The sequence below is a fragment of the Petaurus breviceps genome, unplaced genomic scaffold (genome assembly GCF_028583685.1).
Source record: "Petaurus breviceps papuanus isolate PSGF00001 unplaced genomic scaffold, PetGlider_PUasm1.0 90418, whole genome shotgun sequence".
NCBI lineage: Eukaryota > Metazoa > Chordata > Mammalia > Diprotodontia > Petauridae > Petaurus > Petaurus breviceps.
The window spans coordinates 961,793-967,408 of NW_027187246.1; the positions used below are offsets into that span (position 1 = coordinate 961,793).

The window sequence follows — 5,616 nt, forward strand, 5'->3', positions numbered from 1 at the left end:
TGTGTGTGTGTGTGTGTGTGTGTGTGTGTGTGTGTGTGTGTGTGTGTGTGTGTGTGTGAAAACAGAGAGCAACAGACAAAGAGACAGAAAGAGAGGGAGAGACAGAAACAGAGAGGAACAAAGAGCTCACAATGTTAGACTCTGGGTAGTGGCATTGCAGCAGAGTCCCCGGTACATTAATCAGAGAAAGTAAAACAGTGTTAGTTATCATAGATGCTGTAACTTGCTCAAAGTCATACAAGTAGGTGGGAAAAGAACTAGAAATTGAATACAGTTTTCTCCTTCCTTCTTTCTTCTTCTCCTTTTTCTTCCTCCTTCTCCTTTTTCTTCCTCTTTCCCCTCCTCCTCCTCATGGGCAAAAGTCTACTGCTAATAAACATAGACGTTTTAACTAACTTTGTTTCTAGCCTAGACTAGTTTGCCTCTGAGTGGCCCTTTCTAAATGCTTTGCCCGTACTTGGATACTGGTTGTAGTCCTGGGTGGCAGTCCCAGGGGGAGGAGGAACACTAGCACACCAGAGCTTACAGTTGCAATGGAGTGAGGATATTCATTGCAGCACAGAAAAGAGTGCTGGTGGTCACTCACAGACCAGTAGAGCACTAAACACTCCTCTCCTTAGACCATGCCTCCTTGGAAGAACTGAAAACTTACAGGTCTGAAAGTATCTCTGAATATCTCTGAAGCATCTCTGAAAATTGCTACACAAAATTCCTGGAGTTTGAGACAGTGCAGCCTCCACCCTGGAAACAGAGTGGAAATAGAAACTTTAACAAAGTTTCTGGAAACAGAAACTTTAACAAAGGGTTAAAAGTCAAGAAATAGGCTGGGGAAATGAGCAAACAACAGAAAAAAAATTCTGACCATAGAAAGTTACTATGGTGATAAGGAAGATCAAAATATACACTGAGAAGAAGATAACAAAGTCAAAGCTCCCACATCCAAAGCCTCTAAGAAAAATCTGAATTAGTCTTAGACTGTTGAAGAGCTCAAAAAGAATTTTGAAAATCAAGCAAGAGAGGTAGAGGAAAAGTTGAGAAGAGAAATAAGTGATGCAAGAAAATAATGAAAAATGAGTCAATAGCTTAGCAAAGGAGACACAAAATATACTGAAGAAAGTTAGCTATTAGCCAAATGGAAAAAAAAAGGCACAAAAATTCACTGTAGAAAAAAATACTCCTTAAAAAGTAGAATTGGCCAAATGGAAAAGGAGGTACAAAAGTTTGACGAAGAAAACAATTCCCTAAAAATTAGAATTGATTACTCAAGTGGAAGCTAATGACTTTATGAGAAATCAAGAAACAATAAAACAAGACCAAAAGAATGAGAAAAATAGAAGACAGTGTGAAATATCTCATTGGAAAAGCAGCTGACCTGGAAAATAGATCCAGGAGAGATAATTTAAAATTTAATGGATTACTTGAAAGCCATGATAAAAAAAAGAGCCTACACCATCTTTCAAGAAATTATCAAGAAAAACTGCCCTGATGTTCTAGAATCAGAGGGTAAAATAGAAATTGAAATAATCCACAGATCACTTCCTGAAAGAGATCTTAAAATGAAAGCTCCCAGGAATATTATAGCCAAGTTTCAGAGCTCCCAGGTCAAAGAAAAAATATTGCAAGCATTCAGAAAGAAACAATTCAAGTATCATGGAGCCACAGTCAGGATAATGCAAGATTTAGCAGATGCTACACTACAAGATTGGAGGACTTGGAATATGATATTCTGGGAGGCAAAGAAGCTAGGATTACAATAAAAATCACCTACCAAACAAAACTAAAGATAATCCTTCAGGGGGAAAAATGGATATTCAGTGAAATAGAGGACTTTCAAACATTCTTGATGAAAAGACCAGAGCAGAAATTTGACTTTTGAATACAAGACTCAAGAGAAGCATGAAAAAGTAAACAGGAAAAGGAAATCATAAGGAACTTAATAAGGTTAAACTGTTTACATCCATATATGGGAAGATGATACTTGCAGCTCATAAGAGCTTTTTTATTATTAGGGTAATTAGAAAGAGTATATATATACAGAGGGCACAAGTGTCAGTTGAATATGAAAGGATGATACCTAAAAAAATAAATTAAAGAGTGAGAAAGGAAAGTACTGGGAGAAAGATGAAGCGAGAAGTAGAATGGAGTAAATTATCTCATGTATAAGAGGCAAGAAAATGCTTTTACAGTGAAGAGAAATAGGGGAGATGTGAGGGAGAGTGAATGAACCTTACTCTCACCAGTATTGGCTCAAAGAGGGAATAACATGCACAATCAATTGGGTATAGAGATCGTATCCTACAGGAAAGCAGAAGGGGAAAGGGATAAGAGAAGGGGAGATGATAGAAGAGAGTGCAGATTGGGGAAGGGGGCAGTCAGAAGCAAAACACTTTTGAGGAAGGACAAGATGAAAAGAGAGTGAATAGAATAAATATGAGGAATCAGATGGAAGGAAATACAGTTAGCAATAGTAACTGTGAAAAAATTTTTGAAGCAAGTTTTTCTGATAAAGGCTTCATTTCTCAAGCATATAGAGAACTAAGTCAAATTTATAAAAATAAGAGCCATTCCCCAATTGGGATATAATCAAAAGATATGAACATTTTTCAGGTGAAGTAAGCAAAGTTATCTATTGTCATATGAAAAAAAAATCCTCTAATTCAGTATTGATTGGAGTAATGCTAATTGAAACAATTCTGCGGTACCACCTCATATTTATTAGATTGACTGATAGTATAGAAAAGGAAAATGACAAATGGTGGAGAGGATGTGGGAAATATGAGACATTAATGCACTATTGGTGAAGTTGTGAACTGATTCAAACATTTTGTAGAGCAATTTGGAACTATGCCCACCCTTTGACCTAAAAGTAGAACTACTAGAACTGTATCCCAAAAGAGATTTTAAAAAATAAATAAAAAAGAAAAAGGACCTAAATGTAAAAAAATATAGCAGCTCTTTCCTGGTGGCAAAGAACTGAAAATTGAGGGGATACTCATTAATTGTGGAATGGCTGAACAAATTGCGGGATGTGATTGTGGTGGATTATTGTGCTATAAGAAATGATGAGTAGGATGCTGTCAGAAAATCTGGAAAGACTTACCTAAGCTGATGCAAAGTGAAATGTACTGTGTACAAAGCAATAGCAGAATTATTTGTGAATGACAGCTATTCTCAGCAATACAATGATTCAAGGCAATTCTGACCGACTTACTATGAAAAATGCTATCCATCCCCAGAGAAAGAACTGATGAGGTCTGGATGCAGATTGAAGCATACTTTGTTATATTCTTTATTTTTCTTGAGGTGTTCTTTTAATCGATGTTTTCTTTCACAATGTTATAGTATGGAAATGTTTTGCATGACTACACATGTGTGACCTATATTTAATTGCTTGCCTCCTCAATGAGGTGGGGTGGGGAGAGAGGAAGGGAGAGAATTTGGAACTCAAAGCTTTAAAAATGAATATTAAAATTTGTTTTACATGTAACTTGGGGCAAATAAAATACTAAATAAGTGAAATCATATAAAAAGAGAAAAAATAAATATTTTTGTACATAGCTCCTTTTTCTTTTTTTGGGGGTACAGATCTAGTAATGGATTGCTGTGTCAAAGAGTATGTACAGTTTTATAGTCCTTTGGGCCTTGTTCCAAAGTTCTCCAGAATTGTTGGATTAGTTTACTATTCTACCAACAGTTCATTAATGTACCTATTTTTCTCTCATTCCCTCCAGCATTTGACATTTCTGATAGGTATAAGGTGGTACCTCAGAGTTGTTTTAATTTGCCTTTCTGTAGTCATTAGTGATTTAGAGCATTTTTTCATATAGCTTCGATTTCTTCCTCTGTCAATTTTTTGTTTATATCCTTTGACCATTTACCAATTTGGAAATAGCTCTCATTTTTACAAATCTGATTCAGTTTTATACTCACTATTTATTTAAGAAATGAGTCCTTTATCACAGAAACTTGCTATAAATTTTTTTATATTACTCCATTGTCTATGGCACCTTTTAGCAAAATGCAGTTTCCGTAATTATCCCTTTTAATTAGTTCTATTTTTCTTTATCTGAGATCACAAATGCTCCCCCTGCCTTTTTTTTTTAGTTTAACTGAAGCATGTTGGATTGTGCCCCACCCCTTTACTTTAACTCTGTATGTATCTTTCTGCTTTAAGTATGTCTCATAAGCAACATATTGTCGGATTCTGCTTTCTAATCCATTGTGCTCTCTGCTTCTGTTTTATGGGTAAGCTCATCCCATTGAATGTAGAACTTTAAAACCCATTCTAGAATCTTCTGAGCAAGGAGGGCTTAATTAAGATAGCTGGCTAAGACGCACAGCTCCATGGAGTGGTTATTGGCACCATCACCAAGAAGAAGTTGGCTGTGGTCAAATATAAGGAGTAGGACACTGTCCTGGCTAAAGACCAGTCAGCCCAGATGTAGAAGTGGCTGGACATATTCAAAACCAACCTGGAAGAATTTCCAGTAAACATAAGTTATGAAAGAGATTATGAAAAGATATGAAAAAGTTTCCAGTTCTGGATGCAGTTTCAGTACATGTGTACTAGAGGTAGCCCTCTTAGCCTTTGGAAAAGAATTTTAGTCTCAGATGTTGGGAATTGGGGATGTTTAATATAAGCTGGGTGGGTAAGTTATGAAGGTGTGCCCAGCCTCTGTGTATCAGAATGTAGATCTGATCACGTTGGAGGAGCTATATCTGCAGGGATTAAAGGGAAGGGTCAGATTTGCTCAGGATATTAGCCAAAAATTGATGATGTGGGCCACTGAGTTCAACATGGATTATACTGTAGTGGTGCAGCTGGCAGAGAAAAATGGATATGTGGCAATCAGTGAAGTCAAAACAAACCTCACGGGGAGAAATGAACCAGTTTGGCAAATATTGGAGTATGCACTGAAACAAGGGATGGCTTGGCTGGACCTGCAGGTTCCAGAAGAGCTGCCTAATAGCTGCCAATTCTCTTCATTGACCTGTACTCCTATCAGATCAGCAACTCACAGTTGAGAAGGCCATAGAGGCTTTTTCTCTGTTGGATGTAACTCAATGGGGAGAGTATAGGAGAAATGAAGACAAAGATCTAAGACTAGAGTATAAATAGCTAATATTTTTATAAGAAAAAAATGTCTCTGCTGGCTAAAAGATGTGTACCTTATCCAACACTTGTTACCCAGGTTTTTCCAGTGCTGGAGGGTTTTTTAGTCTTTATTTTACTTTGGTACTTTTATAATGGCTAACTTTTCTAAAACACTATTATCCTGACAATAATCAGAAGACAGAGGTAAAGCAAAAGTGGCAACTGAGACAGGGAGGGTAAGCATCCAGATTTTAGTAAGTCCATGGAGCCCTTGTCAGAGCAGCTTGTCCATCCACCTTTGGTGTCCACCTTCACCCCACACTCACCTGTGGTTCCAAGAAGCTGTAGCACGCACAGTGGCCTCACACTGGTAAAACTCTCATGCAAGATAGACTAAACCAGAATGAGGATAATTGATGGGCTTCAACCCCATCACTGCATTAGGAGGGTGTCTACCCCAAGCACGTGAAGACTTCCCCAACCAGAATGGGGGGGTGAGAACAGTTTGCCCATGAAGGTGA

The 5,616-nt window shown here is 37.4% G+C and overlaps 1 pseudogene; it reads left to right on the plus strand.

Annotated features, from left to right (window-relative positions):
• Window positions 1-5,025, plus strand: part of LOC138177499 (vacuolar-sorting protein SNF8 pseudogene) — a 5,944-nt pseudogene extending 919 nt beyond the window's left edge.
• Window positions 5,026-5,616: the final 591 nt, after the last annotated feature.